The following is a 27,745-nucleotide window of genomic DNA, read 5'->3' as shown; positions in this document are numbered from 1 at the left end:
TGTGCTGGGTTTCATTTTCTCAGGATTCCAGGCTCCAGTTTGTTGGCAGAGCCACAGTCCTAAGCAGACTGGTCCTGAGGGAGGCAGATCCTAACTCATCATCTCAGAAGGCTTAGGTTTGACCTCAGAGGCCAGGGCTGCTGTGTTCAGAGGCACGGAGGGGTAAACATATGAAGGGCAAAGGAAGAAGATCAAATGCAGCTTTCTCTACAGAGCCGGTGAACGGGATTTCAGGTAGCTGGAGACCACACTTGCACGTAGGTATCTGCTGCATTGTGCCAACATTTTCAGGCACAGTAAGCAGTTTGAAGCACCTCCTGGTGGAGTGGAAACAAAGAATCACCGGGCTTACAAAGCCCTCCACAGAGGTGCTGCTGCCTGCTTGGCTGGCTGGGAGGCTGGCCAACCTGCAGTTTTCTGTACTGCTCACAGGTGCTCACCTGTCCTGGGTGTCTTATTGGATCCATACTTCTTGCCCAAGCTGATTTTCCCACCCTACCCTCTCCATTCTCCTCTCCAAGAAAAGCTCTTGGAGTATCCGATTGTGGATGGTGTCCCCATTTCAATTTCTGATTTCTTGGTATAATAAAAGGGACACTTCCCAAAATCTGTATCTGATCTCACCCTCCAGGGTAGGAATCTTACAGTTAACTTATTTGGCAAAGTGAACATCCAGAAAAGATGGTTCAAGTCCCCCAGGGGATTTCTGAACCATAATTAGCCTGTTCAACTATCAACTTTGATTTTTAAAAAGTGAAATCTTACTCAATATAGAAGCACATGGGGGCAATAGTTCATAGTGGGCTTTATCTCATAATTATTTACAGTTATAATTCAACTAGAAATTTTCCTTTATACAGAGAATGGTGTTTTCTAGAATAATCGGGGGGAAAAAAAATGAGTCTTGCCATAACAAATTTGTTACCAACTTGTGAGAGTCTTAAATGTAAAGGGAAAAATTTTGGAAATGTTGAAACAAATTGCTTTCTAAGAGTTTAAAGTTAGTAATAGGAATAAACTTTAGATATCAGAACATGATGCCCTACAGTACGAGTCAAGTTCATGGACATTTTTGCCCATGTGTTGATGTGACACTCATCAATCAGAAACAGAAAAGGAAGACTATTGATCATTTGAAATATTATTTTGATTTATTTATGTTTTGTATTTATAGTAACGGTTACCTGATGATATCTATCAATCTTTTTATTGCAACTGACTGGGTTAATTTTTCTGTCGACCCATTGCATCTCACATAGTTCAAGAAAGAGAGTCTTTTGAAAATTTCTTCATGACCAACAGAGGAAACGGTATACAGATTAAATCGATTGAAAATTCTATCGGCAAGGGAGGATGGATCCAGAAGGCACTTATGAAGCAAACTATTGACAAAGAGACCAGAACTTGGGCTCTTCTAGTAGGGTCCAAGAATGTGACTGAGGTTCTGCAGTGACATCCTTCCAGCCTTGCAAAGAAGGGACAGCCCACCTTTCTTGTGAAGCCACTCACATGTACCTTTCATTTCCCTTCACTCAAGAAGCGATGTCTCCTCCCACCTGGGCTTTGGATCTCACCCTGTCCCCCACCTGTCTGGACCCTCTTTACATCAGTCAAGCCTTCTCTCCCTCTCAGCTCACCCCGGTCATCGTCCAGACATTGTTCAATATCCTAACAACCCTCTTTTTGATCCCTTGTTCCGTTACTACCCTAGCTCATTCATTCCACAGCTAAATCTCTGGAGAAATACTTGTCTCTCCATCCCACATCCCACTTAAGGCTCTCCCCAAGTTACCAAAGACCAAGAGCAATGGACACTCTTTTATTCTACTTGACCTTTTGGCCACATTTGACCCCAAATGATCAAGGGCTGCTTGACGAGCTCTCCAGTGACTTCTGTCAAATTTTAGTTCTACTTCCTCTGATGGGAACCTATCTTATTCCATCTGGCCCTTAAATGTAAAAGTCCCCTCTTCCCTTTCTGTTCTCTAACATCTCTCATGTGTTCTCATTGATGACTGGATGACAATACTGGTTTCTTAATTACTTGTCTTCACTCAAAAAACCCTGAATCTTACCCTCCACTCATCTCTTACATTTTAGGATGGAACACGCCTCTCTCTAAGGGCCTTGGTGATTTCTTAGGAAGCTTTGTGTTCTCAGAACCAAGCAGAACTCAAGTCCTGATGCCCGCTCTTTCAGGTATTCTGCCTTCGTTGCATTTCTTACTGTTATAATTAGGTTAGTTCCATCTAACCTTTGCAAAGGGTTGTTTTCATTGAAACAAGGCTCAATGTATAACTATGATTCAAGAGAAGGACTGTCCACTTATTTTATAAAAAAAAAAAAGATGTAAGGAAAGTTTGCAAAACTCATGTTTATATTAGGCCACCAAAAAAATCTTGAGTATTTTCCCCCACAAAAGGAATTATGCTCTATGGCCACACACACACACACACACAAAAAACTATAAATTAATTACAAATTGTAAGTCAAACCAGAGCCAAACCCTTACCAAAAAACATGATAGCTTAAAAAAAAAAAAGAAAAAGAAAAGAAAAGCTAATGGGAGAAGAAATCCAAAAGACAACTACAGATTGCTTGTAAGTTTTTAATAATGAAATTTGTGAGCCATAGCCAAAGTAATGATTAGAGGCAAACTAAGCTCAGATGTTCAAAAAACAGATCAACAATCACAGAAAAACATATGAGTTGTTAAGAAATTGTTTCCAAGAAACAGCTTTAGTCAGGGTTCTTTACACAATTAAGTTCTCCCTGAGCTTCAAGCCACAGATAACTCTTGGGCAATGTAAAATGTTCAGATAAATAAAAGTAACAAGAAGCTACATAATACCCCTGACCTAAAAAAAAAATGATAAAGCATAATACAAGAAATCATCAACTAACCTCACGCATGAACAAAATGTAGAAATATGTCAATATTACAGTATCCATTAGTATAATAAGTAAGTCATAAAACTTTTGGATTACCACAAGAGATGATCTTGAAAAATCATTTGATAGAATTCAATATCAATTTTTTAATTAATAAAATGGAGTTAGAAGAATTATTAACACAGTAAAGATTCTCTCTCTCTCTCAAAACAAACAAACATAAGCATTATGTTGATAGTGAAACTCGAGGGGTATTAGCATTAAAATCAGACAAAAGGGAAGGATGCTCATTATCACTACCATCACTTGGCAGGCTCTGCATAGTGAACCAAGGCAACCAGGCAAGAAAATGAAATTAAAGAATAAGTATGGGAGCCTCCGCAGGAGACAAAATTACTTAACTTGAAGATGTTATAATAATTTACTCAATAGAATCAACTTTTAAGAAGTTTTAAATAGAGGAGTGAACAGTTATGATATAAAAAAACACAAGTTTCATAAAATTTCTCATATAATATCCAAGAACTATTAGAAATAAAATAGCAACAGTTAAACAAAACTTCTACAAATGACAAAATGATTAACCTAAACAAAAAATTTACAAAACTTTAAAACTTTACTGAGAAAATAAGAATATACTTTTCTGGACTAGAAGATGCAATGTTATAGAGATATCGTTTCTCGGGCTGGGGTTGTGGCTCAGTGGTAGAGTGCTTGCCTAGCAGATGTGTTGCACTGGGTTCAATTCTCAGCACCACATATAAATGTATATAATAAAGGTTCATTAACATCTAAAAAAATATTTTTTAAAAAAGATGTAAGTCTCCCCAAATTTATATATATATATTTATACATATACATACATACATACATAAGTATATATATGCCATAATTATAATTAGGTTATAAATAACATATATTTATAACATTTATAATCATTCATATATATGTATGTATAATACATATATACATACATATATATGAATGATTGAATTTTGGTTAAAAATCTCAAAAAGATTTTTTCAAATAGTTCAAAAAAGAAATTCTGAATTTTATTTAAAAGAATAAAAAACTGAGAATTATGAAGAAAAAATTGTGAAAAAAGAATGAAGAAGATTTGAGGTATTAAAAGGGCCAAAAATATTAAAAATTTGAAGTTTGGTATTGGTGTCAATAGGATGGACCCTGGAAAGCCTAAAAATACAAATAAAGATACTATGTTAAAATATTTATTTGAAGAATATGCTAGTTAAGCTCAGTGAGAAGGAAATGGATTATTTGATAGAGGTTGAATATTCAGCTAATAGGAAAAAGAAGGATGCAATCTTTACTTCATGCCAGACATAGTAAATGTCTGGTAGACTAAAAAGTTAAATGTAAAAATAAAACCACATGGAAACTTGTAGAAACTCATGTGATTGTTTTCACAGTCTTAAAATTATTTTAGTCATGATTAGATCCTTCTATCAAAAATATTTTAATAACAATCATAAAAGCAAAAAACCATGAAGAAATTAAAATATTGAAGTGATAAAATATAAAATTTGTAAACATAAAATATAAACCCATCATAACCAAAATTAAATCAAAAGTGACAAAATAAAATTTAAAAGTAAAACATATATGACAAAGGATAAATGGCCTTAATATGTAAATAGCATGCACAAGTAACAACTGGGAAAAGGTTATTAATTAATAGTTTATAAGGAAAGAAATATAAATAACAAACATACTCATGAAAAAAATCAGATTCCCTAAAAAAAGAGTTGAAATTAAATAATAATAAGGTATCATTTATTATCTATAAACTTGACAGAGATGCAAAAATTATGATTTCCAATGTTGGTGGGAGGTTTATAAAATAGCACCCTCCTACTTTGGTGGCAAAAATATAAATTGGTACAATATGTGAAGATAATTTTGTAATATATGGAAAAATGTTTTAAAACGTGGATTCCCTTTAATTCATTAGTTCCTGTTCTAGAACTATATTCCAAGGAAAAATATGGATTGTGTGAGTATAAAGCATCTGTATATAAAAGCATCTGTTTATAAAAAATTATGAACAATCTATGTGCCACAAGTAGTTGAACGAATTTCAAAACATTCGTAAGCTGTAACACTATGCAATCACTGCAAAATAATGTTGTTGATGTATATTATTAGCATAGAAAAATATTCAACCTAGATTAAGATTTTGAAAAGTTACAGAACTTTATTCAGAGTGATCCCTTTTTCCTAAGAAAATATATGTGAACATATGACAAAGTCTAAAACATTATATATCAAATCTTAAAAATAATGGTTATTTAGGAGTATTGGGGTTCATATATTTTCTCCTTCTTTATGTCTATCAACATTTTTTACTGTTTCTATGGTAAATATATATTCGTTGTTTATTTTAAAATGATCTTTTTTAAAATAAGAAAAGGAAAACTAGACCTACACTAACACTAAAGTATTTTAATCACCTACACAAAGAAGAAAAGCCATTGACAAGAAAAGGGATCAAGAAAAAAGAACTATGATCTTAAGAAAAAAAAAAAAATCCTCTTCATTCATTAACAAAGTGGGACCCTTTCTCCTAAGTCTGCTTCTCTAACATGTTAGTCCTGGGCCCAGCCCAATGTTTGACAGCAAATTACTAGAAGTGGCCAAACTACAAGGTTCAAAGGATGCAGGAAGAGGAGGAAAGGGTGTTCTAGCCTAAGCATCTTGGATTTAGTTTCTCAGAGACATCCTCTTGGGCTTTTGTTCCTTAGGAAGAAATTCCCAAATGGTACCCAACCCACACAATAATAGCAGCAGCCTCCTGAAGCTTCAGATCCATCTGCCTGGTACCAAATTCCAGACTCCAAGTTGGTGACACACCACCTGCTGGTCACCTCGAGACACTAACGAACACATCTTCTGCACCTCCAAGTTTTCCCTTGCAGGCAGCTTAGTAGACAACATTACTCCCTTCCTCCTCCAACTCAGTAAATTCTACCCTGTGCAATCTCTGTCTCTCAGACACATACATTTGGAAACAGAGAGACATGGCTTAGCAATTTGATACCTTCTCTGTTTCTCTTTTTTAGTTCCGGTATTTGTCTAAGTATCACAGTATTTTCCCTGTCACTCCTGTTCTTCCCTCTTACTTCTCTTTGAACTCTGTGGTGTCAAAATAAAATACCCAGTCACACTCAGTTAATAAGAGTTGTGCTAGCAACATGCCTGTAACAAATAAAAAAGAAACTTTTTAAAAGAATCAGAGTAGAGTTTTTAATGGATAATGCTTTTGAACACAGCAAATCAATGTCAATAAATGAAGAAATATAGAGCCTGTGTTCTGTATACATTGCATTTAAAGATTCTCCAAAGTGTGTGGAAGACCACTGTTCTCAAAGTTAATAATATCTCGGGGAGAAATAAGGAACGTGTAGAAAGACATATATAAGTACTAATGATTATTACATATAGTAGCAATGGGGCCTTATATATAATATATTGTTCATATATTATTAATAATGTTTAACAAGTAACATGTGTGCAAAATGCACTTTAATTCTCATAGCAATGCTCTAGGGAGATGCTATTATTACCCCCAGATGACTTTTAGTGAGGTTAACCAGCCTGCCCACAACTAATAAGCAGCACATACAGAAAGTTGCTAACCCGTGCCTCTCTGTTTCCAAACCCTGAGCGTTGACCATCCCCCCAAGTGATTTAGTAGCTATAAAAGTTTCCATGGACTTGCTCATTCTCTTCTAATCCTGCTTACCCACAAGTACAACAGCCAAAATCAACTGGATTGCATTTAGGGGTCTCATTACTGGCATTTTAACAGTAGCTTGCTAACATTATCCATTGCAAATGTGAGACCAGATAAGCAGTTATGGAGTGGCCCATGTTTTGAAGGCCATTTGCAGCATTCTTTCTATGGTTAAAGGCATTCAATGTGTTTTGAGTTTCAAACAATAATTTACATGTGAAACGTTGGAACACAATCCATACGTGAATTGGAGATAAGGTGTATAGAAATAACAAGAAGAACAATGGAGTGTGAACCAGAGGAGGACTCTGCAGAAGGCAACTTTGCACCCTGGCCTCTGTACCTCCTTTTCTTCAGCATTCCTGGAGAAACTCCCAAATTTGTGGACTTTCCCTTTCAGTTCTCTTTCTTTTTCCTGTTAATTCTCTTCATTTTGGTACCTTACATTCACTTTTTAAAAACATTACCCTTGGCATTATTACTCTTATTTAATTCATTTAAATTTAACTTTATGGTAGTTTTTTTTTCCTCTTAAAAATCCTCCTTCAACTAACCAGCTTCTTAAATGAGGTTGGGTTGAAAGTGGGCTCAATAAAATGTAAGAAGGAAAATTTAGCATTCATGCCACAAAGCAACTTGCCTGGCGTGATTACTTACACAATAACTTTCTCCCCTAAGAGTATTATTTCAAGACCCAGATTTGACAGCAACTCTTATTAATCTTTGAGGCTCCTACCCCCATGAACCACAGATTAGTGGTAAAATTAATCCAAACCTATATATTTTAAAATATCACTGCTATTTCTGGGATTCTTTTGGTTCTTGAAAAGAATTGCTCATAGTAAACAAACAAGCAAAAATCCAGTGGCTGACTACAGTTTTCTGAGAATCATTTAGTAGGCAGAGAATAATATAAAGGCTGTTTTCAGATTGATGATTTCCTTTCTGATCAAGCATCGGCATAGTTGCTCCTTCAAAGCAGAAAAGGCAAAACCTATTCAGGGATAAATGAGGGAAAGAAAGTGTTTAAATATTTTTCTCTAATTGTGGGGTAGCTAAAGGCATGAGATGGGGGTGCAGGTCCAGCTTCCTAAGAATCATAGGAAGGAATGAGGGTGTGGCTCAGTGATAGAGCTCTTGCCTAGCATGCACAAGACCCTGGGTTCAATCCCCAGCACTGCAAAAACAAACCAACAAGCCCACCTAAGGGAACTTTCTAGAAATTAGAAATTCCTTTGTTTTCAGAGGTGAACTCTAGACTTCCTCCACCACACTACTTCCCTCACCAGCCTCACTCTCAATTGACACCTCCTTCTGAATCCACTGAGCTTCTGTGGCTTCACATCAGGGCCCCCTGACCTTGGCTGGAGGATAATGCTCAGCGTCCACTTAATGAACGAATGGAGTTTTACACACTGTAGCCATAATTACAAAATAGCCATAGTAATTTGATAACAAATCCCTCGGCTCAAACTTGTGCGTAATTCTTAACAACGTTAATGTTCCAGTTAATCGCTTTTGCTCTTCACTTTAATTACCAGATTATCCAAACCCAGCTAGGGAACTACAAGTTCCATTTTCCAGCCTTAGTGCCAAACCACTTGCTGAAGTTTTAATCCAACCATCACAGCCTCTAGGTTATAAATCTGTGCAGCCTGGGCTTTTGACCTCCTTTCCATACTGTTTTCTAAAACATCCCTCCCTTGATCTCACATTTCCTTTAACAGTGTCCCAACTTACTTATAAGTAAGCTCGAACTTTTGACAACAATCTCAGTATTCCTTATACCTTTGTGCAGGGAAAATCGTTGGACAAGACACTTTTCTTTGGACTTCCTGAGGGAACACAGAGTCAACCATAAGTGGGGTAGAAACCTGCTAAGGAATGAGGATCTGGTATTATTGCAACCAGGATTTTCTTATTTGTAGATCCTAGGAGGGAAGCCAAGAAAGCACATCTAACAGCACATTAAAAAAAGAAAACTGGAAATGTTCAGTTTTGTCTAAAGTTTTAATTAAAAATGGAGTGTTATTGGCTCGTCTTTGTGATTGCCACTCTTCTTAGTGAAAAGTAGTAGATTTATTTATGCTGGGGCAAAACTTCTCAAAATGAGGGAGCAGAAATGAAGAGTGGGGTTCTTTCCTTAATATAGACCATAGGAAGTTAAAAAAAAAAAACTCAGTAAAGTGTCTCAGCTAGTGGAAACACATTCTAGTAAGAAAATACAGAGGACATGGGCTACAGTTGAAAAATACCAACCTAAGTCCTGAAGCTTTGAGAGGAATGTGAATGCATATAAGTTCATTTTAGATATATCTTCCAGTGGCCAGAATGCAGACACATTATTGCATTGAACAACAGCCTTGTTTCACCATCACAAGAAAAACAGGAGTCCTGTGTATGTGTGTGTGTGTGTGTGTGTGTATCTTATTTTATAAGATGCTTAAATTTTAAAAGCAATGCATGCCAATTGTAACAAGTTGAACAATACAGAGATATGCGTAAAGAAAAATTTAATAACTTGATAACTCATTTTCCCCATCTATTCTATCTTACAGAGATAAAACACATTTTTATCTATATCAAAATGGACTATGGATTAGAAAAATGTACTATGCAAATTTTTTTCTACTTTTCCATTTTCTAAAGCCCCATTACTTCCCCCCCCCCCATTACTCTTAAATTGATTTTTTTTTCTTTAATAATGGTTCTGTATATTGGCTCCAAAATCAGCAATATAGATTTAATTAATTATTTTTAATAGTTGTATTCTAACTTACAGTATAGCTATATCATAGTTTATTCACTCTGTCAATGAATATTTAAATGTTCTCAGGCTTTGCCTCTATAAACAGTGTCATACTAAACATCTTTGCACATATATTTTCAGTTCCTGGTGCTTTTATTTCCATAGCATACATTTCCCAAACTGGGATTATTGAAGTCACAAAAGTTATTCATTTGCTCTTGACCAAGATTCTCTTTTTGACCAAATGCTAGCTAGCCAAGTTCCTCTGAGCTCTCTTCTCTTCTTGGGTTATGAAGTCTTAAAAAGAATCCTAAGATAGTTTCTGGCAGTTCAAGGCCACATCCATAAAATGACTCTAATCCTCCTTCAAGGGCCTGCCTGAGAAAACTCAAGATTGCCAAAATAATTTATCCTCAGCCAATACCTGAGGATAGGGCCTCTGTCTTCTAGTCTCTGTGGGAGAAAGAATGCTAACTTTAATAAATGATAAAGGCCAGCACACAGACACAGCTGGCCTAATCTCATTTATGTTGACCAAACCTTTGTAAATTTTCACTTTCCTGACTGCTGAGCTCCAACTTGCCCTCTCCCTACTGCCTCTTCTCCCTTTAAAATGCCTGGTTACTTTTGTACAAATCAGATTTGAGTTCAGTTCATGCTGCCCTTTTTCACCTTTGCAATAGTTATTACTGATTAAAATCTGTCATTACCACTTTAACTAGTGTCTGGCTTGACACTAGCCATTCTCAGTGACTTTCCCCAAAATTGAGCAATGCAAAGGTCACAGCCTTAAAACATATCTGAGAAATATTCATTTTGAGGATCAAGATTACTATAAGAATCACTAAAACTTCATTTCAGAATTATCTCTCACCACGTACGATTATTGAATCCTTGAAAGTTGAAGATGTTGGCTTATTCTTCGTGAAGAGTGATGTTATTTTTTCAAAGCATCTAAAACTTAATGGACAAAGTTAAAAGTTGGAGTCTATTTATCTTCTGCTATTGTACCCCTATCATCTCTGTACGCCAAAATGTCTATGAATTCTAAATATCATTCCAAATCATGGAATCAATTGCCGATTGGTTTAAAAAAGTGTTTTCATGAGAAAATGTGAACTGATATGCTACTAAAAACAAAAATATTAAGATTGGGGGGCTAGAGTTGTGGATCAGTGTACAGCGCTTGCCTAGCACATGAGAGGCCCTGGGTTTCATCCTCAGCACCACATAAAAATAAATAAAATAAAGATATTGTGTCCAACTACAACTAAAAAATAATTTTTAAAAATATATATATTAAGATCAGACTGAAAACATATGACCGCCCTTTCATAGCGGGCAGCGGTGCTGCTGAGGGAAAGGGGCAGTGATTCCCTCACCAGTTTCTGTCCTATTTGCTGACTGTGGCCTTATAACTGAGGAGCCAGCTCCTCACATGCCATCGGAGGCAGGAACAGGCCCGTAATATAAACACAGGGATGAGGAGCACCCATTGTCCAGTTCTACTCTTCCAGGCACAGAATTTTATCTAAAGCCACCTCTTCTGAATGATAAAGTTTCACCATATGGTTTGGTTTGGGAGGTTGGAGGAAGACGTTGGAACATATTTGCCTGTATTTTCAATAATATATTCCACATTCCTGTTAACTGATACGTTTGCACCAGCCAACACACTATAAGACACAAACAACTGAGTGCAGGGTTCCCAGCTTCAAGAAAAACTATGTTATATTCAACATAAATTAAGGGAAATTTGTTCACATTACCAAAGCATTCTCTGTTTTATAAAGTTTCACTTGTTAAAAGATTAGAAGAAATGTGTGCACCCCTGGTGCATTAAAAATGGCACTTAACCAACCAAAATTCAACTCATACTATTCAAGAGCACATTTATTAAGTAAAATAAACATAAGTCCGATTTTGGACTCAACTTACTGGCCCAGATGGTCTGTGTCCTTTCCTTCAGAACAAAAAGTGGGCAAGTAAGCCCTAGCTGCCTGTGATCGACAGCTATTTCACAACATCTCCCAGTGCTCAAAAGAAATCTGCTATAAATAGACCCTCAGTATTCACATTAGTACTCTCAGTCAAAAGGCCAGGTGAAAGTATAAATTGCTTGAAATCTGTCCCCTGAATTCTAATTCCATAGGGTACTATAAGCTGAAAATTCGCAGTAAATCCTCATTACAATTCCACCATAAATAAACTTTTTCTTTTTTTAATCACTTTCTAAACTAGTAAGAGAGGCAGCGTGGTGAGTGGTGAGAATGCTAACTACCACAGAACAGGAAACCAGGATTCTCATTCCCTGCTCCGTCACTTCCAAGTCATAGACTTAAGCCTTTAAGGATAAAATTCCCCATTTGTAAAAAGGAAATGATAATACCCAACTCAAAGTGCAGCTATGTAGGTTTCCTGCAAAGGTCTTATTCAGGAAATTGTGCACTCTACCTCAGGATTTTATCCTATAAAATATACAGTATGTGCACAAAGATAGATGTAAGGCACATTAAATATGACTTGTGTCACACTAAAAGGAGAAACAAACCACCTAAAGATGAGATGGAGCAAAACAATCACAATGCTGGCATTCCATGCTGTATACACCAGACAGGCAGGAAAGGGATAAAATGAAAAGGTGGTCTGGATGCACAAAGTGCAAAAAATGAGTTGAAAAAGCGCCATGCCTTTAGTCCCGTACAATAACACATGCTTTCAAATGCATAGAAAATACCTGTAGAAACATCAAGCAATAAACATATATCCACTTTTAAGAAACAAAAGAGTATTCCAGGTCTTTCCTTTTCTGTATGATTCATTTTAGCATTTGAATACATTCTTTTATAACAAACCTGAATTGCTTCTATGATTAAAAATTAAGGATAATAAAGTAAAAGCACTGCTATGGTTTAGGTAAATGTCCCTCAAAGGTCCACATGTTAAAGGCTCAGTGATCAGCTCCAGCCTATGGCATTAATGGGAGGTGATAGAATCTTTAAGAGGTGGGGCCTAGTGGAAGATCTTTAGGTCTTTGTGGGTGTGTCTTTCAAGTGGATTGCAAGATCTCAAGATCTCAGCCCATTTCTCTTTGTTTTTTTGGTACTGAAAATTGAACCCAGGGGCGCTTTACTACTAAGCCACATCCCCAGCCCTTTTTACTTTTTATTTTATTTTTATTTTAAAAGAAGTTCTCCCTAAGTTGCTTAGGGCCTTGCTAATTTGCTGAGGCTGGCCTCAAACTTGCAATTCTCCTGCACCAGCCTCTCAATTCCCTGAGATTACAAACATGCACTACCACCGCCTGGCTTTCTCTCTTTTTTACCCCCTGGCCATGAGTTAAGCAGTTTTATTCCACCATGCATTGCCACCATGATGTGTCAAAGCAGTGGGGCCATATGATCATGGGCTGAATTCTCTAAAACTGTCAGTCAGAATAAACCTTTTCTCTTTACAAGTTGATCATCTCAAGTATTTGTCATAGCAAAGGAAAACTAGCAAACATAAACATTTAGCACAATGCCTAGTGGACTTTCATGAATGATAATTATCATAGTTACCTCTGTGCAGAAGCTACAGAACACTAAGGAAAACAAGTTTGGAGAAAACAGCAGACCCTGTAACATGCAACCAATTATATTTGTTAGTGAACTAGATCAATTTTTTAAGAAAATAAATGTTTCTAGATTTTTTATTGTGGTACTAGATTCATGGGTGTAAACATATGTTAAGAATCAAATACTTTAAATATGTACAACATATGTCAATTATAACTTTGATAAGGTGCTTTTTAAACAAATGGAACTAAAATGTTAAACAGTAGAAATATTAAGGTAGGAGAATGAGACCAGAATTCAAGGTTTCTAAGGTCTTTATTTGGAAGAAGACTGAGGAAGTTAATATTAGACTTACCAAGTATGTTTTTTAAGCATAACCACTAAAACAAAAGAAATTTAGATTATGTAACTTTCAGACCATGAAAGAGGAAAAATTGAAAAAAATAAAACTTGAAAAATTATTCTAAAAATAAAGGCAGAAAAGGAGATAAAATGAAGAAAAAGAATGATAATCAAAGGCAAAAATAACATTAATTCCTCCATTACCACAGCATAGACTTTCTAAATTCACCATTGAAATGTAAACCCTATCATTAAATGAATAAAAAGATGAATCCACAGCCAGTTAGCTCCGCAGGTATAGGACTGTGTACGTGTAGGTAACAGAACTAGATGATCCTCCCCAGTTTGGGTCCTTTTAACTGCTTTTCTAAAGCCTTGAAATTAATTGAAGGAAAGTTGTTTGCACCAAATATAACAAAGGAAACTGAGTTGATGGGGAGAGGAGAGGGTAGGAGAAGTGGCCAGGAGATGGAGAATTGGCAGTAAGAAAAATGTTTCCGTGGTATAATCTCAGCAAAATAGTAAATGAAGTGCATGTGGAGATGTCTGATACATGCCCAGTTAGTGTGCACTGAAAATGATGTTGCATTTCTTACTTAAAATGAGGCACTCAGGGCAGTGTAGGGTGACATCTAGCACCTCAAAACTCCTCTTCTCCTTAGGACACCTGAAGGTGAAGTCCTTCCCTGCATAACAGAGCTAGAAATCCTCTAGGAAATCTGAGCTAAACTTAACCAGACCAGATGGTGCAGTTCATCTCTTCTTTCATAGAATCTGCAAAACTGGGTAGAATGGTTCTAATCAGTCTTATCAGGAAAACAGATGGAAAATTCTTTCCAGAAGTTAATTCTTTAGTCTTATTCCAAAAGGAGGGTATGTGGCTCCTCCGGGCTGTCTAGGTTTGGCAGCACTTTCTCCAGACTATTGGTTTTACATGTGTTGGGGCTGATGTGCAAAGGGACTACAGGCGAGACACTAGGAAATCATGAGCATTAGTGCACTTGCCCGAATGTCGCCTCTCTCCAAATGTCCCACATCACTCCTCCCAGTTATCTAAGAATTTGTGATCCTGTCATGATGGTGGAATGCTAAAATAGAAAACTGCACAGGACTAAGAATCAAAAGACATTTCTCACCCCATCCCAGTCTTAATCCACTTAGTCCATGGTGCAGGTTTACTACATTACCTGTATGAGTCCACCTTCACGATCAATTTTCAACAAGAACGGCAATATTTGTCTCATGGATTTTTTTTTCAAAAAGAGAGAAAATAATATAGAAAAAAATACTTTGAAAAACTATACTGTGTTGCAGAAATGTGAAGTATATGAATTTTTTAAAGATAACTTTAAGCCTTCATGGTGCCTTTTCCTATATGATATCATCTCCTACAGAAGAAACTGCAAAGTTACAGTTGAAATCTATGACACTGTCGACCTGACATTCCCAATTTCCTCTACCATCACCTTCAACCACAACCCCCTCTGCCCCTCCTTCTTTGACCCAGAGATAAGCATGTAACCCAAACTGAGCCAATCAAGGTCTCTGTCTTGCATTGGCCACATTTGAGTGTTCCAAAGCACCATGTTCAAGCGGATGATTCCCTAATTTGAGTCCTTTCCCCATATTTTTTAGACATAGAACCAGGTCATCCTTTTTTCTGTGACCAAGTTGTAAGATTAAAAACAACAACAAAAAAAAACTAGAACCTATTAGCAGATACTTTTTCTGCCTTGCCTACAGCATTCTGAAAGACAAGAAAGAGGAGAGGGTTGGGTCTCAAATTACATTTACTTTCCATATTTTAAATATGTCTGCCTTGGCCTTCAGCGACTGTCTTCTAGTCTAAACACCCCATATTTTACCTTCTTGAAAGAATAAACTTTTTCTCTTCTGCTATAGTGGGAGAACGGTGGTCTTCCTTTTGTGCAGAAACCCTTTAATCTAATTTTAATGGAATTTTGGAAGGAAGCAAAAGTAGGCAAATATATGTGTTAAACATTTCTTTAGCTGGAAACTCAAAGTAGGTAAATGCATGTGTTAATCTATCTTTAGTTGATGTGAAGGACTCATCATTCTTTATAAGATTCTTAATCTAGCTAGCCCCTGCAGACTCAGACTTCAGGTTTTTTCCTGTAGATGCAGTTGCCCATCCATCCCAGGGCCAGGTGGGACACCAAGGACTCAGGCTCAAGGCTCATCCTGCACAAGCTTGCCCCTATGCACTACAGTTTTAGTCTAGGTCCCATGGACGCAGTCAAAATACACAGAGTAGCTAAATGAATAAAAATAAAGATCCAACTGTACCTAGCCTAAGAAAGTCTCAAGTTAGCTAACTCATAATTAGAGAATAGAATCATGGTTTGCAGAGGCTGAAGCAGGTGGGCGCTTGGCACTCTTTGTCAAGGGGTACAAAGTTTCAGTTATATAGATGTATAATTTCTATATGTACAGCCCAATGACTATAGTTAATAATAATGTACAGTATACTCAAATGTGGCTAAGAGAGCAGTACTTAAAAACTTCACTATTTAAAAAATAAGTTTGCAACGAATATGTTAAATAGCTTGATTTAATCATTCCATACTGTAAATGTACATTAAAACATCTTGTTTTATACTGTAAATAAGTGAGATTTTTGTTTATCAGTTATACCTTAATATGTCAAAGAAGAGCTGAGCGCAATGGCATATGCCTGTGATCCCAGCAGCTCCAGAGGCTGAGGCAGGAGGATCACACGTTCAAAGCCAGACTCAGCAAAAGTGAGGTGCTAAGCAACACAGAGAGATTCTGTCTCTAAATAAAATACAAAATAGAGCTGGGGATTGGCTCAGTGGTAGAGTATCCCTGAGTTCAATCCCTGATACCAAAATAATAATAATAATAATAATAATAATAATAATAATAAATAAATAAATAAATAAAATAATATATCAAGGGAGGGGGATAAAAACAGATTTTCTGGTCTTCAGATGACAGGCCCCAGGTGATGTCTGATGCAGCCTCACATGAAATGCTCAAGTCTGAACTTCTGAATTTCTAACCCACAGAAAATACAAGAGGTAATAAATGGCTACTGTTTTCAAAGCCACTTCATTTTGGGATGATTCATTGTGACACAGAAACAGGGAACTAATAAAACACCTTTTCTGTCTTTTCTAAAATGCATAATGGGCACACAGAGTCTTAGCCTGCCTTTTGTATTTATCATATATTATACACATTTCCAATGTCATCACATATTCTTAATTCTCCCACTATTATCAAATAGTCTTCCCCAAATATGATTTTTTTCCTAGCTAGCTGAACAAAATTCCATCCTATCTATATAACATAATGCACTATGCCTTAGAGGCAGATATTTGAAAAAAAAAAGTGTTTCAGTCAGTCCTGAAGAAAAAAAACAAAGGTGAAAAGTTGGCTGGGATCAAATATCTATGCATACATCTGAGTGGACAACCTGCATACCTTGTTGGTCCTGCATTCATTCATTCACTAAACGTAGGATTTGGAATTGGCTATGTGTAAGGTACTCCAGGAGAGACAAAATAGACTAAAATGGTTTAAGCTCTCTAATCACACCTGGAGAGCACTCAGCTTGAGTCTGAATACCTACCTAACCCCCAAATAGAGAGTGATTGTTTTATTTCTGGTATATATAACTTGAAAAATATATCAGATCTCTACTACCTATAAATTTGTGTCCTAATGAAAAAAATGAAGCAACAAATTTACTTAATTTACATAAGCTATATCTGGTTCCAGAGAAATTTTTTTTTAAAAAAAGAGCTTATTGACATATAATTCATCAAACAATTCATTGTTTTTTGGTACACGGCATAGTTTTTTAGAAACTGTAATACATGTAACATGAAATTTGCTATTTTAGCCATTTTTAAGGGTACAATTCAATGGAATAATTACATTTGCAATGTTGTACAATTACCATCACTGTTTGCAAAATTCTTTCAACACCCCAAATATAAACTGAATAATCATTAAGGAATAACCTTCTTTCTCCCCTCCCCCAGCCCCATAGTAACTCTAATCTACTCCATGTGTATAAACTTGCTATTATAGAGAGGATACATAAGTGAAATCATATAATACTTGTTCTTTTATACCTGAATTTATTTCACTTAGCCTATTTTCAAAGTATATTCATATTATAGCATATATCAGAATGTCATTTCTTTTTGTGGCTGAATAATTCCAGTGTATACATATGCTACATTGTGTTCATCCAGTTATCTGTGAATGGACAATTGGGTTGTTTTTGACTATTGTGGATAATGCTACTATGAACATTGGTACACTTCAGAGAAGATTTTTTTTAAAGCTCAAAATATGGCCTATACTTTATGGAATTTGTAATTATATTGATGAGAGAAGAAACTTACAGAAAACTAACTATGGAGGTAAATAATAGTGGAATACGTTAAAGAAACACCACCAAACATGATTAAATGTATTAGATAGTGTTCACATAGTATTCTAACATGGAAATGTGATGGCATTTGTGAAGCGCATAATCTCATTGAAGGCTAATGGTTTCATCATAGAGGACTGTTGTGAGCTCAGCCTGGAGGAGACAGTTGAATTGGGATCGAGATGGAGGAGGAGAAGAGGCAAATTCCTCCTGGCCAGATCAGCACAGGGGCAGCGCAGGGAGTCCACTGAGAGGGAAGTTATAAGACATGTTCAGGGAAAGTTAGGAGACACACTGGCTAGGACCAGTGTTAAGCTTTAGACATGGGGTGTCCCCCAAAAGCTCATTTGTGAGACAATGCAAGAAAGTTTAGAGGTGAAATGATTGGGTTATGAGGGCCTTGACCTGAGCAGGGATTAACTTGGGGGTCACTGTAGGCAGGTAGGGTGTGGCTAGAGGAAGTGAGTCACAAAGCATGCCTTTAGTTTATATTTTGTCCCTGGTTTATATTTTGTCTCTTGCGTGAGCTCCTGCGCTCGCTCTCTCTCTCTCTCTCTCTCTCTCTCTCTCTCTCCCCCTCCCTTCCTCTCTCCCCCTCTCTCTCCCTCTCCCCCCTTCCTTGTGCCATGTCCTGAGCAGTTTTCCTTTGCATAATGTTCCTGAGACCTCTGAAACTGTAAGCCAAATAAGATTTTTTCCTCCTCTAAAATTGTTCTCGTCAGGGTCACAGCAGTGAAAATCCTGACTAAAACAACTGGAGAGAAAGGAAGGGAGAGAGTAGCTCTATTACACCGAAGTCCCAAGTGTAATAGCTTTCAAGTTTCCAACTCAGTCCTCACCCTGCTAAAGTCTGCCCCATCCTCAAGATTAGTACAGTCACTGTACCCTCAAAGGCCTAACCGACTGGACAAGGAACTGACACCTGAGGCAAGGTTGGGCCTTTTGGATAGATGGATATTTTTTCCAAACATGTTTGAAATTGGGATCAAAAGCTTTATCCACGTCTATGAGAAACACTTGGATGGGGAGCTGATAGACATCCTCCTGCTTCTTGGGCGTGGAAGCCTGACAAAGAAAAGAAAGCTGGAAAGATCGAGCAGAGCCCTCTGGGGAGTGGAGGGAGAGTCCACCAGGTTCCAACAGGCACAGCCTGAGGTCCCTTGTCGGCTCCTCACTTGTCACACTCCCATGAGGAAACCTTTCCTTTTAACAAGTATAGTCACTTCGATGACATTTCTGTCCCTTGCAACTTAGCAAAGACTCCAGTCAGTCTGCAACCCTTCTCAGTAAGACTGTGTTCCCTCAGGAGTGCAGAAAGTGGAGTGTATGAAAAAAGAGTCCCTGAGGGAAGGAAATCAGCTGAGAGCAGCCATGAATAAGGTGAGCAGGAACCAGACCGGAAGCAGCAATGATGGTAAAGGAGGAGTGGATATGAGGCACTTACCAGGAAGAATGATCCACCAGGTTAGTGGGAGGTGAAGGACGCCGAGGAGGAGAGACACCTTCAACTGCGTGGGTCATGTTGCCATCACAGGAAACAACATTGGGCAGGGCAATGGGAAGGGGACAGGATTCTAATATTGGATATGAGAGGCTAGAGAGGATGGAGGGACACCAAGGAGAAACATGTTGCAGAGAGACCACTTGTGCTGTTGTGTAGACTGCAGTTCTCTTGGAGATGTGTAACAAGTTCAGGGCTGGTTACAGTGACACCATGAATAAGTTCTCTTAGGAAGAAAGTATTTAGAGAGAAATGGAGAAAAATGACCCTTGATAAATGGTTACTTCTGTAAACAGAGGAGGAAAAAAAAAGATTTTTGTGAAAATTGAAAGAACACAATGACCATGCAGAGTCTCAGAAGTCAATGGAGGAGAATTTTAGGATCCTAAATGGCTCAGGGATGAAGAGGAGTAAAGGTTAAGTTGTTCACTTTATCATTTAGAAAGGGTCTGACATTATAGTTTCCGGGGAGTTGAGGAAGGACAATAGATTTTATGTACTTAAAATCTGAAAGAAAAAAAGGGAAAATCTAAGTGGTATGTAATGGGATACATACCACCTGGATTCAGGCATGGATTCAGAGAATCCACGTGGTTAACGGAAGAGGCAGTAGGTTGGGTGGCAGTTTTCATGGTCAGGAAGAAATGTGGATATTTTAAAGGAAATGTCCTAAATGAAAACCAAAGATATTGAGAGAGAAGATACTAAAGAAGAACAAGGTAACTGCTCAGGAGGGATGGGGATGGCTGCAGATGTGAAATACAGACATGCTCACACCACTCTCTGTCTTTGCCAGTGGGCCTCCCAGCACCACAGAAGCAGCCCCAGGTCTCAGGAAGAAGCAATTACAGGAAGGTGTTATTGTTCCCCTGGCCCAAACTCCTGTTTTTGGGGCTACAATGCATAATCCAACTCAATCCTGGGTCCCTGGATTCTCACGTTATTTTGTGAAACCAACCAGTGGCACCATTTGAGCCAAATATAACTGAAGGTCAGTTAATGTGTGACTTGGTCACAGCTTCCTCATTCACTAGTGATTAGAAAAAAAAAAAACATTGGCAGTATCTGCAGGATCCAGCAATTGATGTCACTTACTGTTGTAGTTGGGATCTGGAATGTCCCCTGAAGGCTTGCAACCCAGCCAGCCATTGTCGCTGTGGGAGGTGGTGGAAATCTTAGGAGGTGAGGCCTATTTGGAGGAAGTAGGTCACTGGGGACATGTCCTTGAAAATGTTGGGATCCTACCCTTACCTCCTGTGTGCCGTGAGATGAGCCACTTTGCTCTACCACACACTCCCTGCTTTGATGCCTTGCCTCACCACGGACCAGAAGCAATGGAACCAGGTGACCACAGACTGAAAGTATGAGCCAGAATCAACCATTCCTCCTTGAGGTTGTTTAATCTCAGGTATTTTGTCACACCAATGAAAAACAAACACACTACGACATTTAAAAACTGGGAAACATATTCCACGCGTGAAAGCTACTTGCATGCGCCTCCCTCCCCTCCTTTTTCCCCACCCCAGAGGCTGAAGAGGATCACTTCTCAAAGTCAGTTCCCAAGTCCTCCCTGCCCTCTCCCCCAGGATTCTGAGCAATTTCACACAATTCTCTTTCCTACATGCCTACATATTTAATTCTAAACTTTCCATATTTGTACATTTTGGGGGATTAAACCCAGGGGTTCTTTACCACTGAGCCACATCCCCAACCCTTTTTATTTTGGGGGAAAGGAACTTGCTAAGTTACTTAAATTGCTGAAGCTGGCCTTAAACTTCCAATCCTCCTGCCATGGCATCCCAAGCTGCTGGGATGATACGCTGGGATAATATACAGCCTTTCTTTCCATCTTGTTCTCTTCTACCCCTCAGCTAAGTGTTACTTCAGGAAAATCTGGCCCTACTTGAAAATGGAAAAGGTCCTAAGTGTGGCTATACATTAAGAGGTGCTAGAGGTAGTTCCTTAAAGAAAAAGCAAACCTAAAATTTAAAGTAACATTAGACATAAAAGTCTAAAAAAAAAAAAAAAGGCCTCTTTTTTGAAAAGAATTTCATATTTTCTCATTCTTCTTTAGTAAATTTGCTTTTTTACCCACTCGAAGAGACAAAATAAATAAGATTTATCTCTTGTGATGGTCCCCAATATAGCACAGTACTTGGGAATTCCTGGATTCTCTACTAGTATTTGTTGCTTTTGATACAAGGTGATTGTGAGTTAATACAGTTTATTCTTCTGTGTTAATTGTTAATGTATTGTTAACACACTAGTTAATATTAACATTATTAATGCATGGTTTATTGTAGAAATGATACCTTCATCGTGCTATTTCATTTTAAATGTATTATAACAATTCAATAATTAGCTCATATTTACAATAATTAAGCAAGAACTTAATTAATACATTATAAATACATTATAATAATTTTACTGTAGACATATGGCATTTTAGGTGCACATACCCAGTCACTATTTATAACTTCATTCCTGAGGGGGGAAAATGGAAAGTGAATTCAGAGTGCCAAGAAAATTCTCAAGGTTTTGGAGCCTTACCAATTTGTAAATCATGCAATGAATGGTCATTATTTATATTTTAAAAGTCTTTAAGTTTTATTTTGATTTGAGACCTTTTCTGACTGCTTTAAATCTAGCTTCATAATCAAACCCTCGTGGAGTAAGAAATGAACCCAAAACACGATTGTTCCAGTTGGCTGCAACTCCTTGCCAGGACTTCGGAGGCCTGCATTTCCAGGTCCTGGCCACTGGTGGAGCCACAAGAACCTATAGCATCTTCTGGTTTTGTCCACTTCCACCAGTTCTATTTTTGTGTCTCCACATTTAGCACACAGTGCTTTCTTCATCACCCCAGCTGACTGGCATGAGAGTCCCCAGGGCATAGTAGTTACACAAGATTATTGAAGCATGCTTCCTACCCTTCAAGTAAAACCATGCAAAATGCAGAAGGGACAGCAGCAAGTGGCCACAACAAGACAGAGTGCTTCAGTTGCTAAAGAGCTTTCTTTGCACTAAGTTTTATGCAGCAATAAGAGCGTGAACTCTATTAGGCTTTCTAGAAGTTCATTTTACACTGTATAACGGAATCTATTGCTATAAGTGAATTTGCACTTAGAAATATGATAATAAACTAAAGTCTCTTACAAACATGTAACTCACATTTCAAAATTTGGGGATTTTTTAAAAAGTCTCTGGCTCTTCTTTTCAAGTGAGGAATCTGTAGTTACCTACCCTAAATGAACAATCAGATTGTCCTAATAAACTAAGCTTCAAACACTGCCAGACGTCAGCTCAGTATAGCAGAATGCAGGAGTCTGTGACTCTTGCATGGCAGACCTCACAGCCCCAATTTCAGTTGTTATGTATGCATGCATCTGTGGATAGCACCGTAACTCTTCTGTTTAAATTTGCACTGGCCAGTACAGTGGCCATAAGCCACTTGAAGCCACTAAGCACTTGAAATGAGGCTATTCTGAATTGAGATGTGTAACAAGCATTACAGGATTTCAAATATTTGGTATCAAAAAGGGAATGTAAAATATCTCAATAATTTTTATATTGATTACACATTAAAATGGTAATGCTAAGAATATATTTGGGGAACAAAATGCATTTTGCTGTCATGTATAACTAACTAAGAAAACAATTTTAAGTTAATATATAAAAAAGAATATATTTGCTTAAGTAAACTATATTATCACTACATTTTTAAAAATTCATTTTGCCTGGTTTTTTTTTTTTTTTTAGCATGGTCACTAACAAATAAATGTAAGAAGAATCATGTATCTCACATTTGTGACTCCCCTTCTATTTCTTTTGGACAGTACTGGTCTAAGGCCTCCACAATAATAGCATGACTAGCAACTAGTTTTTAAGATTTGAAGTCAGAACTGCTATAGAATTTTACTCCAAACCGGATCAATCAGAGGTGAATATGACTTGGAGAAGATTAAAACAGTTATGCATGTTTAGTTCCCCTGTCCACAGAATTTTCATAGTGCCTAACAATAACTATGGACACAAGCCATAGAAGAGAGAAATGGTACTACAACAGAATAAATAGACACAAGATTAGGATACAGTCTAATAGCTATCTTACTTCACTCTTTCCTGTTTGATTATATATTCCTTATTTTCATCTAAGAAGTTATTAATTATGCCCATTTCATGGCATGAGAAAAATAGACAGCAAATCATAAATTTATTTGTTTGGAGTGTTTATTATTTTTTTCTCCCCCTGTTTACTGCTGCTAAAATGGAGACTAGGGATCAATTCACAGAAACAGAAACATGAATTTGATTGTTTAAAGTTGAATGAAAAATAAAACTTTTAAGAATTGAGGTCCCAGCACCAGGGCAGCTAGTCCGAGGCAGGAAAATTACAGCAAAATCCCTGAATATCATTGCTGGACATGTGCACAGGGAGGAGTTCACACTGACCCTAGATAGTAATAAACATAAAAAATTCAGCACCAAACCCCTGATGTGGGATTACCGGATTACTGAATTAAAAACATATTGGGTTATGGCTGCCAGCAAAAAAATTGTGTAACTGCTGGTAAAAACAATAGTGATTTCAGGAGTAGTTTGAGAACAAAACAATAATATCTTTGTAATGTTCTAAAATCATTGCATGAATAAAGCTGAGTCTGGCTCCACTGCGTTTCCCAGTCTGATTTGCTGACCATCTTGTCTGCCCATAATTGTTTTCTGCCATTCATTTCCTCCAATTGTCAATTATTACTAAAACAATTATGAAAAAAAAAAGTGTGCGTGTCTTTGTTTCCTGTTGCCAATGAATGCAATGAAGTCACAGATGAGGCCAGTGCATCATGATCTTTTCCATGACAATAAATTATGCTGTCACAAACAGGATATAGCTCTTTACTGGGCAAGGAGGCCATAAATGACGCTGAATTAGCACAAACATATTATAGCCACGACAGCAAGAAACTAGAACAGAGACTTCAATCTCCACTTTTTAAAAACATACTGCTTTTTTGTTCCTGATTAGAAAGTGGTAGATATTAGTTTATACTAGAGACAAAGTGGAAAATAAAAGTTATTATGAGCCCACTAACCATAAAGTGCTATTGTTGACCTTTTGTTAAATGAATTTTAGCTCTTATGTAAGCAAATGCGAGCATACTGTGGATATAACTTTGTAACCTTTCCCTTTTCACTTAACATTACCTATTAACCCTTCTCAGCACCATTTAATGCCTTAATATAATTTAATGGCTGTATGAAATTCCATATATTGGAATATTGTTTAACAGTTCCCTTATTTATATACAGGTTATTTACAAAATCTGTTACAAATAAAGATTCTTTTACACACTTTTTTCCCCAGAATCTATGATTCTTTCCTTCAGATAGATTGCTAAAAGATAGAGCATTTACTTTTTATTTTAAAAATATATTGCAAATTTTGAAGTCAATATATAGAATAAAAGATCCTGGAATTTTTTGTGTGTATGGTTCTGGAGGCTGAACCCAGGACTTTGTCCATGGTAGGCAAGTGCCATATTTGCATTAAAAGTTTAATGACCAAGCATAATATATATACCGGTTTTCTGTTTGTGTTTTGGGCATGCCGGGGATGGAACTCAAGGCTTACATATGCTAGTCAAATGCTCTACCACTGAGCTTTGTCCCCCACATGCCTTTTTAAAAGGGTAAACAAGTGAAACACTTTTAATAATTAGAAAGTTTAAGATAAATCTAAAACTGGTCTATTCAAAAGGCCCTCAGGCTAGGCAGCTGCAAGGGTATATGTAATTCCACAAAGTTTTTTTCCAGAATCTCCTAGCATAAGTAGTCTCCAAACCATCTGAGAGTCCAAAGCTGATTCTGATGAGATTCTGTGAACTCTTGTTCTATTTTAGGGATTCCCAAGGAGCCTGTTTTTTGGTACCTCGCTGTGTTATCGCCCCAGCTGAACGATGTTAGCTGAAGAGCTGTCACTAGGGGGCAGCCACCGACAGGGAGAGGCAATTAACAACCTTGGTCTCTTCTATATTTATTTTCACAGACAACCAAGGAAAAATGGAAAATGAGACAGTGAAGGGAAAAGAATTTAAGTAATAAATGAATAGGGAAATAAAAAAGAAATAAAACCTCTGTGTACAAACTATTCCCATTTCTTCAGAGAGCTTAACCAAAAAGTAGTTTTATGAGGGTTACCAAAGATGGGAACAATAATAGACAAGAACTTAGTTAAAAATTGGGTTATAGAGGCTGGAGTTGTAGCTCACGTTATAGCTACATGCACAAGGCCCTGAGTTCAATCCCCAGCACCACCCCCCAAAAAATTGGATTATAGCATGAAAAATTGGTGCCCTTAGAATTTTTCTGATGGGGAAAGTTAGTCCAGAACAAGATACTGAACATCTGGATGGGAATTAGCAGATGCATGGGTTTCAGCTGCATATGTACCCAATTTCCATCTTCTTTTATCTCTCTCACTAGCTATGCAATCCCAAATCATAGGCAAGTTACTTATACTCTATGAACTTCAGAGTTTTCACCTATAAAACTGTGGCAAGCACACTCATAGGTGGCTGCAAGCATTAAATAAGATAGTGATGACAAAAACCTTGACATAGGTTAGCTTTTATTATTGCCTTACCTCCCTCCTAAGCCATTTCCCATTTCCAACTGTCAGTCTACGATTTCTACCCAACTATTTCTTCATCACCTTAAATTTAATATGTCTGTGACCTAATTCCCCATCTCCTTTACTAACTCCCTGACTGGCATCTGGCTCTTTGATTAGCTGTTGCTTTGGAGGGGCCATAAAATAATGCAGCCCTCTTTAGCATGCCCTCTCCTTCTAATAGCCATAAACAACTAGTTTTCATCTCCATCTCTCTCTCCCTCCCCTCCCCACTCTCTCTTTTGAGACAGGATCATGCTAAATTGCTGAGGCAGACCTTGAACTTGAACTTGTGATTCCTGTGTCAGCCCCTCAAGTGGCTGGGATCACAGGCAGTATGCCACTGTGCCCAGCTTCCAGTTAGTTTTCAAAGCAGGTAAATTTGTTCCCTAATGTGTCTCCAACTGGTTTCTTCCTCTCTGTTTTCGTCAGCACAGGGCCTCAGTGACCTGTTTTCCTTATCCCAGCAAGTTCTGCCTCAGTGGGCAGATCTTATCAAGCCATTTCCTTTTTCAAAACTCTTAGTGATTCCATGGCATCTTTAAATTAGATTCTAAGCTCCTTAGTGTGGTGTTAACAGTTATACCATAGTCTGACCCCAACCTCCTGCAGAAACTTCTCACTGGCTCTGCATGCTTGTTCCTCAGTCAAGCTGATTGACTCAGTTATCCAATGGGGCTGCCAGTTATAGAAAATAAAGGTGCAGAACACCCAGTGCAAAGTGAATTTCATATAAATAACAAATAATGTTTTGGGACAAGTATGTCCCAGGCAGTAGGCCTCATACCTCCAGGCAATAGGACATGCTTATACTAAAATGTAATTGCTGTTTACCTGAAATTCACATTTCACTGGGCATCCTGTATTTCACTTGGCACCCTGATTCCTTGGGTGCACAATATACATTCCAATCTCTGTCCGTGCTCACAGTTCCAGTCCTATCTCAGATGCCCTTACCTCTATCTGTATTTCAGATCTCCTGCCCACCACAGCTGAGCCTCAGACCTCCACAAAGCCTACCTGGATCAACTCTTCCTTATCTGGTTGGTAGCCAAGATCTATGTCATTAATTTGGTTCCATATATAGAATGTCTTGTGTCTACGTAATTCCTTTCCTCCAACCAAATGTAGAGTTTATCAAGGATAGAGATTGTATTACTAGTAGGGAGTGCAGTCTGTATGCTTTTGTGGTGTGGCACTGCTTACAGACTTGCAATACAGGGTCGGAGGAGCCATTAATGAAGTTCCCTTTGCTCTCACCCTACTGTAGAAGTAACAAAGGGCTCAGTCGTGACTTTGCAGCACTAGTGTCCTAAAAATATTTTTAGTGTTAATATATTTATCCAGATTAATTTTGTTTTCTCCTATTTTCTTACAACATACGAGCAACTAAGAAATCATGCTCTTTCTACTCAAAAATATTAAGTCTTCTTACAGTTTCCATGGGATATATTATAAATTTCTAAACAGAAAAGGGGAAAAAAAAAAAACTTAAATTCTCCCGGGAAAGAAAGTAGCCAATGAGATCCACCAGAGCCCTTGGCAGGTTCTGGCTGGCTCAGTGCTTCTGCTTTCCAATTTTCCTACCTTCTTCCACAGATTCCAAACATACCAGTCTCAATCAGGGAGGAGCCAAAAGAACAGCAGCACATTTCTCTTCCAATAAGCCACCAGGACCTTAATCCCTTGCTAGTCTGGTGGAAACGTTAATCAAGCCACTCAGACACAAATGCAGACGTTATGGGCAGTGGATGCAAACATGGTGCATCATTTAAACAAAGGTGCTCTAGCTCCTTTGATGGCCAGGAACCTTAAAAGAATTTGGAATGTCCCTAGGAGCTTTCCAAGTTT

The 27,745-nt window shown here is 37.6% G+C and overlaps 1 protein-coding gene and 1 long non-coding RNA gene across 4 annotated transcripts in view; one reads left to right on the top strand and one right to left on the bottom strand.

The window, feature by feature from the left end:
- The window catches only part of Rasgrp3 (RAS guanyl releasing protein 3), a 111,159-nt gene that overhangs the window by 82,327 nt on the left and 1,087 nt on the right, over positions 1-27,745 (bottom strand). Inside the window, exon 1 of one of the 3 annotated variants that reach the window (XM_071601482.1) lies at positions 11,334-11,398. The exons of the other annotated variants lie outside the window; for them this stretch is intronic. The gene's annotated coding sequence lies outside the window, so the exon portion shown is untranslated. Of the gene's footprint in view, positions 1-11,333; positions 11,399-27,745 lie in introns of those variants that run through there. 3 annotated transcript variants of the gene reach the window in all.
- On the top strand, positions 24-26,937 carry LOC139701779 (uncharacterized). The gene is made up of 3 exons (XR_011704326.1): positions 24-257; positions 2,101-2,199; positions 26,869-26,937. It is a non-coding gene; the product is annotated as an uncharacterized lncRNA (long non-coding RNA).

The sequence above is a fragment of the Marmota flaviventris genome, chromosome 14, assembly GCF_047511675.1.
Source record: "Marmota flaviventris isolate mMarFla1 chromosome 14, mMarFla1.hap1, whole genome shotgun sequence".
Lineage (NCBI taxonomy): Eukaryota > Metazoa > Chordata > Mammalia > Rodentia > Sciuridae > Marmota > Marmota flaviventris.
The sequence above is the reverse complement of the archived record's forward strand: the minus strand, read 5'-3'. Positions and strand labels throughout refer to the sequence as shown.